Below are 13,595 nucleotides of genomic sequence, written 5' to 3' on the forward strand. Positions count from 1 at the left end.
TGATGTCTCGCCGGTACTAAGAGACAGATATTAATATCTCTCTTAATTTTAGTATTACACGGTAATATTTAGTCTTATTGGGAGCGTCATGCGTGGCGGAATGTATTAATATGGCTCGCGTGCCAGTAAGTACTGCTGAACTGAAGTTATGAAGTTATTTAGATAGGAAAAGCAGTTTTTAAACGTCCTTGGGTGGGAGGAGTTTTACTCTGAGGAAAACTGTCAACCTCACCACTGATTTATGAGAGGGGCTGGGTTTAGGTTGTGTTCAATGGGAAATAATTGTATAAGAACCAGGCTCAGCCTATGGCTATTGTCCTTCATGTCTTTCGTGTCTTGATGATTATGAAGATTGTTGTATGAACTGCCAGTACAGATATGACTGTTTCATCATTCCATCTTAAGTGAATGTCCATATTTTGTCTGTTATTTGTATAATCTCGTGTGTTCATCTTTTTCAAGGAATAAATTATATTTTATCATATCTAAGCCTCGTCCAGTTCAACCCAGTTATATCTTTGGTGGTGTAGTATTTATAGCCTGTCACAAAGCTCCCATCACAGCCATGTCTGTACATACTGTGCTATATGTATGCACACACAGCTGTCTCTTACACATACTAATACTCCTTGTTTTTCCATCCCTATACACCTATAGGGACCACATAGTATCCACACACACTTTTAGTTGTGCTACAATCTCTCACATTTCCACACCTACCCACACCATTTATATCCACTCCCACTCCACACACACCTTTTGTAAAGCACTGTATATACTGTGGGCTCTCCATTCCTTTATATTCACACAGATACACACACACTCTTACATCACTTGCTTTCAGGAACCTTTTGACACCTCTAGCCATAAAACACATCCGCACCGGGGGAAGGACTAGCACAGATAACATTCCAAGAGACACTGTTTTTAAGTATACCTTTTGCTTGCTTCATTCATTGTAACATCGCCGGAAGAAGAGATCAGTGTATCTCGAAAGCTCGCACAAATAAAAGCATTTCGTTAGCCACAGAACGGTATCATCTATTTATTTTTTGATTATTGAAGCTCAGCTAACACGGTACTGATACATATATATATATATATATATATATATATATATATATATATATATATATATATATATATACAGTGTTCGACAAACCTATACATTTGCTCGCCCCGGGCGAGTGGATTTAACCCCCGGGCGAGTAAATATTGGCCCAAGCAGCACACGTTTGGTACTAGGTGGCGAGTAGATTTTTTTGTGATTTGTCAACCACTGTATATATATATATATACACACAAATCACACACTGTATATTTATAACACAATTATACACTTTGTGTGTATATGTGTACTCGCACTCGCTTACTGTATTGTTTTGAATTGCCGTTTTAAAAAGAGTAGGTAGTGTATGGCCACATCGTCCATAACCATGTCAGCACTACCATATACCGTATATATATTTATACACATTTTACAATCACAAAAAGACACACAGACACAGGTATATATAATTAATATTTATACATCCACATCATGTTACCACTTTGTGTGGACACTTGTTACCTCTTGTGTGGCTCACTGGCATGGCCCCTGACAGAGGCCAAACCCCTGCACACAACATAAATAAATGTATATTTGTGTGTGTGTGTGTATATAAATACATACATACACACACCATACTTTAAATTACAATATCATTTATAATATAAGACACTATACGATACCGGTTGCAACACGACAGCACGCAGGTAAGTAAATCATACATTTTCTATATTTGATAGAAGACACAAAAACCGACGTTACGGTCCCCCAGTGGGACCTTTCTCAAGGTAATAATTTATAATATAAGAATATAATTAAATAAAAAAAACATAATATAGTACATGAATATAAATATTTAGTTTTACGTATAGAAAATCTATAAATATATAATGAATATAAATTTTAGTAAATCAAATAAATATATAATGAATATAAATTTTAGTAAATCAAATAAATATATAATGAATATAAATTTTAGTCAACTAAATCGTGACAAAAAGATGAACTCCTTTGAGCCGGAATCGAACCAGCGACTTAAGGGTGTCTGTGTTTCTCTATAGTCCTCCGCTCTAAGGGTACACCACTCCTGAGCGTGACAAACGACCTCAGACATGTGGTTTGCGTGTAAGTCCTCGCCTCCATAACAAAGGATCCAGCATCTTCCAGGGGGCGGAGTTATGATTCGCTGGTACGTGGTTACGTCATTAGCTGGCATGGTTATAACGCAGTGACGCAGAAACTTGTGGACGTGGAGGGCTAGGAAACTCCAGGATCCCCCGGCAGTCTGATTCACCTCATGCTGCGTGAAAGAGGGAGCCCAACATTCGCAGGACTCCGGCAAATTGCAGGAGTCTTGACAGAGCTGATATATATCATATTATGATATAATGTTAAATTATCCAATTAAATTAAGGGCCATCGGTATTAGCTCATTCAGTGATTGATAATGCTACATTAATTTACGGAAACATATCTGCAAGTTTCAGTAGCTAAGATATGATGAAAAATTTTAAGTAAATATCAAATGATAGAACATCATTTAAAAGTAATCAAATACAATGTTTCATAATTTTTTTTAGTGATATAATTGTGTTTGACATTCAAAAACGTAAATATATTCTATATGTAAAGTACTGAATAGAATATGTAATATAGAAATAAATATGCAATATTAATTTGCACACTGTATATCAGACACAAATGAAGTTAAGGTGAGTAAAAAAAGTGACAAAAAGCCTCCACCGTACAGCAAATACAAATACCACTTGTGAGCACATTCACATGTCTCAGACTGGTCTGCAACCCTGCCTTCCCCCATTATCTCCCAGCATACACTGCTTCCACTGCAGACAGCAGGGTTGCAACCTTCTGTTAAATAATAACCCGGACACTTTTTTTCTTTTTAAAGGTTTTTATATATTTAACTCTCTTACCTTCTCCAGCGGCGGAAGCAGCATCTCCCCCTGCATGATCCCATCAAGATGGCTCTGCGACGTCAAACGGTGTTGTGTTGCCATGACAACGGGGCGTCACCTGGCGTCGCAGCGCCATGCTACATCACTTTGCCCTGACAACGGGACGCCTCATGGGGCCATGACGTCACACAACGTCCCGTTGTTATGGCAACACAGCACCATTTGTCACGGAGCCATCTTGACGGGACCATGCAGGAGGAGATGCCACCGGATGAACAGTGCTCGATGCTGAAACAAACGTGCTCTTGAGTGGTGACTTCAGCCGAATGGCCCTCCGTCATCCCTCTCAGTTTTGAGAAGTCTTCTTTACCCAGGCAATCCAGGACATCCGACCATCTCACGCCACAACTCCCCGTGGAGAAGATGGCAAGTGCAAAGTGCTCTGTGAAACACAGTGCTCAGTGCGTGATAAAATGCCCCCAGCCAAAAGGCTAGGGTACTAGCTCTGCAGAGCCCCATCCAGACACAACGACCTTTCGGCTGCGAGTAATTGGTGCGCTGTGTAGTAAGAAAGAGCTTTAAAAAGTTTGTGGCCAAATGTGCTCGGTGCCAGTTCAATGCGTGCCTTGTGCAGGGTGCCCCTTCTCACCCCACTCTGGTGCATCTGTGCAGGCCCAAGAAAATAAATGGAAGATGAAGAAAGTTCATTTCGTGTATGGATCCTTGTGTAAACACCGGACAGATATCTCAGCAGCAGTTCCTAATTGTTATTCGTAAAGGCAAAATAATAAAAAGCTTCAGATATACAGGTAACCTGCAAAAACATCCATGCAAGCTATGAGAACATATATGCATTTGTTGCCTCTGATGGTATCGTTCGTTCTGAAGAATATATTCTCAAACAGGCGTGATATAACCATTTCCTACGTACAAATAAACCTTTACATGGTTTGTTAGTATAAAGAGGCAATTATAAAGAAATCTGAGTACAAAGAACAAGACATAGCGCTCTATGCACTAAGCGCTGAAAAAGTGCAATCGCCAAGTGTTTCCTATCGGCATGATTTTGGCGATTTGCCCTCGCAGTATTCAGGAACGGCCGAATCCTTGCCGAATTCCTGGCGAATCACTGCGAAAGCAAAACGCCGATGAGCCAGTGATAAAAAAGCCTGGCTCCCGATAGCCTGGCAATAGGCCGTTTCTGCCGATATGTGTTTGCAGCAGAGAGAGACCCGCCGCTCTCTCTGCGCAAACATCGGCACATTAAAAATCTTTCTAAACAACTTTTACTCATAGTGTACATGTGCAGGGGGTCTCCGGAGCTGAACCGCATTGGTTTCAGGTCCGGGGACCCCCTGCTTCCCGAGATACAGGCCCCTTTATGAGGTGCCGGTATCCCTCTGCATTAAAAGGTCCCGATCACGTGACCGCGGAATGTAAACAAAGCAGAGGGATACCGGCACCCCCTAAAGGGGCCTGTATCTCGGGAAGCAGGGGGTCCCTGGACCTAAAACCAAAGCGGTTCAGCTCCGGAGACCCTCTGCACATCTACACTATGTGTAAAACACACATATAAATAAACAATAATTCCTTACCTTAGCGGCTATCCGCTATGGTAATTAAGCAGCCTTAATGTATTTTTAATAATATTGTGTGGGAGCAGGGGGTCCCCTGAGCTGAACCACATTGATTTGTGGCTCAGGGACCCCCTGCTTCCCGAGTTACAGGCCCCGGTAAGGGGCATCAGGTGCCAGTGTCGCCGCCATCTTTATAGAGCCCATGTCGCGTCTTGGAAGCTATAAAGATGGTGGCGACACTGGATCCAATGCCCCAAACCGGGGCCTGTAACTCGGGAAGCAGGGGGTCCCTGAGCCACAAATCAATGCGGTTCAGATCAGGGGACCCCCTGCTTCCGCACAATATTATTAAAATATATTAATGCTGCTTCATTACCATAGCGGATAGCCGCTAAGGCAATGAAGGGGTTAAGACATAATAGCATGTTTATTGGGGACAATTGTCCCCAATAAACATTGCAATACACAACATACACCCCCTGTGCCCCCAACAACCCCTATGCGCCCATTACATATATCTCATTTTTGGGATGCACAGCAATGACACTAGAGGCCGGCGGGGGCCCTCGGGTGTTCCCCGCAGGCCTGCAGTACCAATTATGTGCCCCCCCCCCTCAAAAAAAATACAACAACACAAATACTTTAAAATAAATACACCCCCCCTAAAACATACAATACAGTAATGGGCAAAATTACTATTATCCACAAATGGATAAAAGTGCATTTGTCCATTTAAAATACATAAAGAACAATAAATACATTAAAATCATATTGCACTCACCCATGTCCGGCTGCCACGATGAAGGCCATCCTCATCTTCATCACCATCCATGCCCCCTCCGCTGCAGCAAAACAGAAACAAGAATAAAAACATCCAATGTAATGTCCCCTAACCCCTTAATCACCATAGCGGTTATTAACCGCTACAGTCATTAAGGGGTTAACCCACCCTCACCCACCACTCGGGAGGCCTACATACCGTCCCCCACTACCCCCCCACCCCGTGAGGCCTAACCACCCTTACCCAATACCCAGCCGGGAGGCCTACCCACATACCCTTGGAGCCAATACCCCCTCCCCCCACCCCCAGTACCAACAATAAAAACAATACACAGCCCCACAATAAACATTCTATTTATTAAATACATAACCCACCCCCTGTGCCCCCCCATAAATACATGATTTATTCTTTTACATACAGGGTTCATACCCCAGGCCCACGTGAGTCCTCGGTGGGCCTGACGGGTCACCTCACAGACCTACAGTTTACCAGCAACTTGTTTCATACAGGTTCTGGAGGCCTGTTGGTGGGTCCCGCCAGGCGCCATGGCCACCAGGTGGTCTCCGTGGGTCACCGTGTGCCACAATTGGGTCCCCACGGTAGGCCCGCAGATGTCTGGGAGCCCCGGGTAAGACCCACAGGTGTCTGCGGGGCCTCGAGTGGTTCCCACGGGGGTCTGGGTTTGTTCCTTTTTGTTCTGCGTGAGACCTCTGGAGACCACCTGCGGTATCCTCAGGTATCTCACTGGTATCAGGCTGGAGGGTCCACGGGGGGGCACCTGCGGGGAAGAACCGGTGGCCCCACATCTGTGGGGGCACCGCGGACCCGTAGTGCCCACCCGTGGGTCCCCAGACCCCCATGGGAACCACCCGAGGCCCCGCAGACACCTGTGGGTCTGACCCGGGGCTCCCAGACATCCGCAGGCCTACCGTTGGGACCCAATTGTGGCCCACAGTGACCCGCGGAGACCACCTGGTGGGCCATGGCGCCTGGCGGGACCCACCAACAGGCCTCCAGAACCTGTATGAAACAAGTTGCTGGTAACCTGTAGGTCTGTGAGGTGACCCGTCAGGCCCACCGGGGACTCACGTGGGCCTGGGGTATGAACCCTGTATGTAAAAGAATAAATCATGTATTTATGGGGGGCACAGGGGGTGGGTTATGTATTTAATAAATAGAATGATGTTAATTGTGGGTCAGTGTGTTGTTTTTAGTGTGGGTAATGGGGGGGGGCGGAGGGGGTATTGGCCCCAAGGGTATGTTGGCAGGCCTCCCGGCTGGGTAGTGGGTGACGGTGGTAAGGCCTCACGGGGCTTGGGGTTAGTGGGGAAAGGGTATGTAGGCCTCCCGAGTGGTGGGTGAGGGTGGGTTAACCCCTTAATGACTGTAGCGGTTAATAACCGCTATGGTGATTAAGGAGTTAGGGGACATTACATTGGATGTTTTTATTCTTGTTTCTATTTTGCAGCATCGGAGGGGGCATGGGCAGGATGAAGATGAGGATGGCCTTCATCGTGGCAGCCGGACATGGGTGAGTGCTATATGTATTTATTGTTCTTTATGTATTTAAAATGGGCACATTCACTATTATCCATTTGTGGATAATAGTAATTGTGGCCATAACTATACTTCTATGTGTTAGGGGGTATTTCTTTATAAGTATGTATGTGTTTTGACATTAATTGGGGGAGGGGGGCACAGAATTGGTACTGCAGGCCTGCGGGTAACACCCGAGGGCCCCCGCCGGCCTATAGTATCATTGATGTGCATATATGTGTATGTTAGAGGGGTATAGGGGTTGTTGAGGTTATTTATATATATATATATATATATTTATATATATTTATTTATTTAGTGTGGGGCTTTTGTGTGTTTTTTTTTTTTGTGGATAGCGGGGGTGGGTGAAGGGGGCATTTGGCCCCAACGGTGGTTTGTTTAGGGCTTGCGGGTGGGTAGCGGGAGGGCTTAACCCCTTCATGACTGTAGCGGTATTAACCGCTACGGTCGTGAAGGGGTTAAGTGCACCCGCAACCCTCCCGCAAGCCCTAAACAAGCAACAAGGGCCAAATACCCTCCTCACCCACACCCGCTACCCACAATAAACCTCGCACAGCGGGTTAACCCCTTCATTGCCTTAGCGGTTAGCCGCTATGGTAATGAAGTGGCCTTTAAATGCATTTTTCCTGCCTCGGATGCATGCCGGGGGGCTCCGGTGCTGGTATTAATGGGTATCAGCTCCGGAGACCCCGGCATCAATCACAGACAGGAAAAAGGCCTGATTTTTTCTAAGTGTCGACCTTGCTGATGCTTCTCCACCACCAACCCGCCAACTTTAGTTGGCGGGACGGATTGGCGTAAAACTCTCAATTTTGGAGTGCCGATCAGCAGCGAAAAGCTGATCGGGGCTACCTGAATTCAGCCGAGTTCAAAAAGTGCCGATAAGTGGCTTATCGGCACCCGGCTGCCGATAAATTTTTATCGGGAACAAAAATTGCCGATTTTGGCCACTTATCTGCGCTTACTGAATCGGGAAGGCATTTTCGTCGAGAAAATGGCAATTAAAGCCTTTTTGGCGCTTACTGCATGAGGCCCATAGTCATCGTTTACCCGCTGTGTGCACAAGGCAGACTTATCTCGTTATGGTATCCTCCTACTTGTGTCATGTTTCTTCTCTATCATATTTGTTTCTTTTGCACTCCATAAAACTGTTGTATGTTCTCAGCAGTTTCATAGAACTTGTAAAGTTAACCCTAAAGATGGGAGTCTTCAGACAAACAAAATGTGGAACCCTCAAAAATCTATCTACACACCATCTTAAAACTCACCTCTTTAATGAAGCATTTGACAAATTTGGCAAATGCTACATAGTTACATAGTAGATGAGGTTGAAAAAGAAATGCGTCCATCAAGTTCAACCTATGCTAAATTTAGACGAGAGATACTTTATCCTATATCCGTACTTACAGTATATTGATCCAGAGGAAGGCAAACAAAAAACCTCAGTGACATATAATCCAAAGATATCTCATAAGGGGAAAAATAAAGTCCTTCCTGACTCCAAGAATTGGCAATCAGATTATTCCCTGGATCAACATCCTTCCTATGTTTACTTATTTGGTATATCCCTGTATACCTTTCCAAAAAGATGTCCAACCATTTTTTGAACAAATCTATTGAATCTGCCATCACAATCTCAATGGGTAATAAATTCCACATTTTAAATGCCCTTACTGTAAAGAACCTTTGTTGCTGGCGAAATCTCCTTTGCTCCAACCTTAAGGGATGACCCAGTGTCCTTTGTTCTGCCCTTGTGATGAATAGTTCTTTTGAAAGCTCCCTGTACTGTCCCCAAATGTGTATTTAGTTATATCCCCTCTTAGATACCTCTTTTCTAATGTAAATATATTTAATTTAACTAGCACCTCCTCATAAATCAGATTATCCATCTCCTTCATTAATATGGCAGCTCTTCTCTGCGCTTTTTCTAGTTCCATAATGTCTTTTCTAAGGAGTGGTGCCCAAAACTGTACTCCATATAAGGTTAGTTTGGCATGATCTATCCTTCATAAATACATGCTGACTATTACTAATAATTTTGTTTTCCATTAGGTATTCCTGAATATTATCCCATATTAAACCTTCAAGTAGCTTCCCCACTATTGATGTTAGGCTTACAGGTCAGCAATTCCCCAGTTGTGATCTTGCTCCCTTTTTAAATATAGGCACCACGTCTGCTTAATGCCAAACTTGTGGTACTGAGCCTGTGGAAATGGAGTCCTTGAATATTAAATGTAATGATTTTGCCATTACTGAACTCCTTGAGAACTCTTGGATGTATGCCATCGGGGCCAGGTGCCTTATTTACTTTAACTTTATCAAACCGCCTATGAACTTTTTCCTCAGTTAAGCAATTGTTCATTAATATGGAGGTTGTGGCTTCCTCCTGCGGCACTAATGAATTTGATCTTCCCTGGTAAAGAGGCAACGAATTTGTGTAATAACTCTTTTTCCTTATCTCTAATAATTTGCCTGCCCATGTCACACTAAAATGGTCCTATATTCTTTTCTATTTTTTTTTGTTATTAAGATAAAAAAAACTTTTAAGGTTGATCTTACTTTCTATTGCAATTCTTTTTGTCATTATCAATTTTTGCTAATGTGATTGTCATTTTACAACTTTTGTTATATTCCTTAGAACTCTAGATATGATGCCTCCGTCCCTTCTGACTTCAAGAATCTAAACGCCTGCCTCTTCTTTTCCATTTTCTTCACTACCTCTTTATATAGCCACATTCGGATTTATTTTATATTTATTATGTGTGCTTCTCTAACAATGTTTTAAAGACTGCCTATTTATCTTCTACATTTTCCCTGCAAAAACATCATCCCAATGTATTCCTTGTAGATTAGTCCTCAGTTTATTAAAATCTGCCTTTCTAAAGTTTAAGGTCTTTGCTAAACCAAAGTAGTTTTTTGATCATTTATTTCAAATGATACCATGGTATGATCGCTTGCAAAAAATCACAAAAACTGTATGGTGCTCTAACATGAGCCACTGGCCGCATAGCCTATAGACATTAAAGCATTATAGTGTCCCTTGGAGGTCCCATGTATTCCCAGACCAATCACATGAACTTCTAAACAGATTCAAAGAAAGAGGTTATTCCAAATATGTTCTCCAGAGGTCATTCGAGGAGGTGGCAGCAATGAAAAGGGATGATCTTTTGGACAAACAAAGAAAAACCAACAAAAATACTAATTTATGGGATGAAAATGGTCCTGTTTTTGTCACTCAACATAATACACAAGTTAAGGCGATATAAAGCATAGTAAAAAAACACTGGAATATCTTGTCGGCCGATCCTTTTCTTAAAAAAGTACACTCTGAGGGTCCACGCTTTGTCTTTAAAAAGGCAAAGACTGTAGCGAACTATGTGTCCAGAAGTCTGTTTACCTCCACATGTAACACACAAGGGGAAAATCTCCCAAAGGGGTGCTTTAAATGTTTAAACTGTATCTCGTGTGGTTATATGGAACCTTCTTCTTATTTTGTATCTTTCAGTACAGGACAACAATTCCCCATTACATCATTTATTAATTGTAATGCCACATTCATAGTCTATCTTTTGGACTGTGGATGTGGCAAACAATATGTTGGACGCACATCCCGTGCCCTAAAAGCAAGGTTGAGGGAGCACATAAGATTAATCAGACTCGGGGATTTAACTCATCCGGTATCCCATCATTTTTCAACATGCAAACAGGGAGACCTAAAAAAACTTAAATACAGAGGAATTGAACATGTATCTAAACCGATAAGGGTAGGTAACAGATTAGAGACACTAGACAAAAGGGAACTTTACTGGATATTTACCCTAAATACAAGAATACCTTATGGTCTGAATTCAGAGTGGGATTTGGGCCCATTTCTTTCGTAATTTCCTTCAAAATTAATTAATAAAATAAAAATAAATGTAATTATACAAATACAATAAACTGATTGATTACATGAAAATGGAAATTTATATATATTTCACTACTTATATGTGTATATATATATATTTTTTTTGATTAAATTTATAGACAAAGGGAAGGATTTCATAGATTTGAAGAAAATAAATTAAAGTACTTATATTGCTATTCCGTGCATACACATGTACATCATCCTTAACTTCAAGTGCATCTTTACATCTACATTATGTGAATTACTGTTACTTTCACTCTATAATCGTATAATTATACATATATATGAAATACATAATTTAAAACATGTGTGCATATATTATGTTTGCACCTGATCGATTATGTAGGTTTACATTTGAAGAGTGGTGTTTCAATAATTTTCACACAAGATGCTTTTTTTACTATTTGTTTTAATCATCACCATTCCTGTAAATGGTTAGTTTTTAACATATTTTTGAAGTGAAACTTCCTTAGTGGCACCTCATTCGTGATGGGGCAAAAATGGATTGTGGAGACAGAAATGAAACGGATGTGACGTCAGTGCTGGCAGTTGAGGCCAGGCTGTGTTCTGGCTCAGCCCGACCCCAACTCTGACAACACACCCGCTCCACAAATCAGATGCGGCGGCGATAGCCACCGGCGCCGCTCCTAATGGCCACCGCACCCCCCACACAGCTGCTGACATGCGCGATGGCGCCAGTGACTCCTGGCTCCTGCTCGGGTAAAGTGGGAAGCGGGGGGGTTTGAGCGCGCCGCTTCCCACGCATACGGCGGGCCCGGTGCGGCCGCGTCTGAACCTTCCCCCACCCCTCTCCCCCCAATTACCCCCTCTATTCCTCCCCCCACCGGCATCATGGTGTTCTTCCCCGGGGGGGGGGCGTCACACTCACATGGGCCTCCTCGCCGTATGTGCCGTCCTCCCTGCCCTGATCCCCGGCACTGCGGGGCAACACAACCTGTGCCCATCCCTCCTCCTACCACACTGCTCTGCCGCCGTGCTCGCAGGTGCAGGGGGTGATCGGAGGTGCAGGGGGTGAGGGGAGGTGCAGGTGAGGAGGTGAAGGGGGGTGATGTGAGGAGGTGAAGGGGGGTGATGTGAGGAGGTGAAGGGGGGTGATGCGAGATGCAGGGGGGGTGATGTGAGGTGCAGGGGGGGTGATGTGAGGTGGGGGGGTGATGTGAGGTGGAGGGCGGTGATGTGAGGTGCAGGGAGGTGATGTGAGGTGCAGGTGGGTGATGTAAGGTGCAGGGAGGTGATGTGAGGTGCAGGGAGGTGATGTGAGGTGCAGGGGGGTGATGTGAGGTGCAGGGGGGGTGATGTGAGGTGCAGGGAGATGATGTGAGGTGCAGGGGGTTGATGCGAGGTGCAGGGGGTTGATGCGAGGTGCAGGGGGGTGATGCGAGGTGCAGGGGGGTGATGCGAGGTGCAGGAGGGTGATGCGAGGTGCAGTGGGGTGATGCGAGGTGCAGGGGGGTGATGCGAGGTGCAGGGGCATATGCAAGGTGCAGGATGGGTGCGCATACATCACACACGCACACACACAGTCACACGCACACACACTACACAGTCACACGCACACACTACACAGTCACACGCACACACTACAGTCACACGCACACACACACAGTCACAAGCACAGTCACACGCACACACAGTCATACGCACGAGGAATTCACGCTTAGTGCAAATAGCTAATACAGGGGATGTGTGCCAAGCATTCTAAGTCCAAATTTATTTGCGTTTTGTCAAAGAAATTGTATTTTGATTTTTAATTAAAACATCACAAACACAATTTCTGTGACAAAAGTCAAAGAAGTTTCACTTACTATGCGCGTGCACAGCACACACAGCTTTTTTTTTCTATTATTAGCATTAATATACTGTTGCTCGTTTTGAATCCCTTTTTAAACAAATTTGAATAAAGTTTTCAGGTTGTCACGTCGTCGTATAGTAATAAAGTTGTTCAGGATTCACTACAGTATTTTAACAAAATGATCAATAAAGTTTTTGTTTGTACTCGAATTGCGCGCTGACGTCACCAGTCCAGGCCACGCATGGCGCGTCATTCATGACGCGTTTTTGCGACGGATGGATCGCGGCAAATCAGAGTATATTAGGTAAGTTTATTGTAGGCATCACTATGCACCTTGAGAAAGAGCTACTAGCTCGAAACGCGTTGGTGGGTGCCTGAGGGCTCAGTTTTTGTATTTTGCACTGATCCATTAAACATTTTTTACCTGGGTCCCACTCTACGTAACAGTTTATTTACTACCAGCTGTGCTCCATCTCTCCTTTCTGTGGATGATGGTATGATCACTGTTACCGGAGTTGAATATTTGTTAGTACTTCTACATTATTTGATATGACCAAATCCAGTGTTGCCTCTCATGGTAGGTTCCTCAATAATTTGGGTAATTTAAGTGTCTTTAAGCACACACAAACACCTGTTTCCTTTTGTTGTAATGCTAATCTCATTGCCCCAATCTGTGTATGGATAATTAAAATCACGCATTATGCAAACGTGACCTAGTTTTGATGCCTTCACCATTTGCAAAAATGTTCAGAAAAATAATGTATCCAGAATGCAATTGCAGAATTGTTTCCTTTTGCTACCACATTGTGAGTTCTATTTGTTGCCCTTTCCATATTTTTCTTTTCTTATATAGCCAATGTCCTAAAACATGCCTTTATCTACCTAATCAAACCTGGTTACATCCTCCTCCACAATGAACCATTTCTCAAGCTTAAAGTGAAACAGGATAAACTGTATTTTATACAACACCAAGGCTCGTTAAGGCATGAGGAGGTG

This window comes from Ascaphus truei, chromosome 8, assembly GCF_040206685.1.
Source record: "Ascaphus truei isolate aAscTru1 chromosome 8, aAscTru1.hap1, whole genome shotgun sequence".
Lineage (NCBI taxonomy): Eukaryota > Metazoa > Chordata > Amphibia > Anura > Ascaphidae > Ascaphus > Ascaphus truei.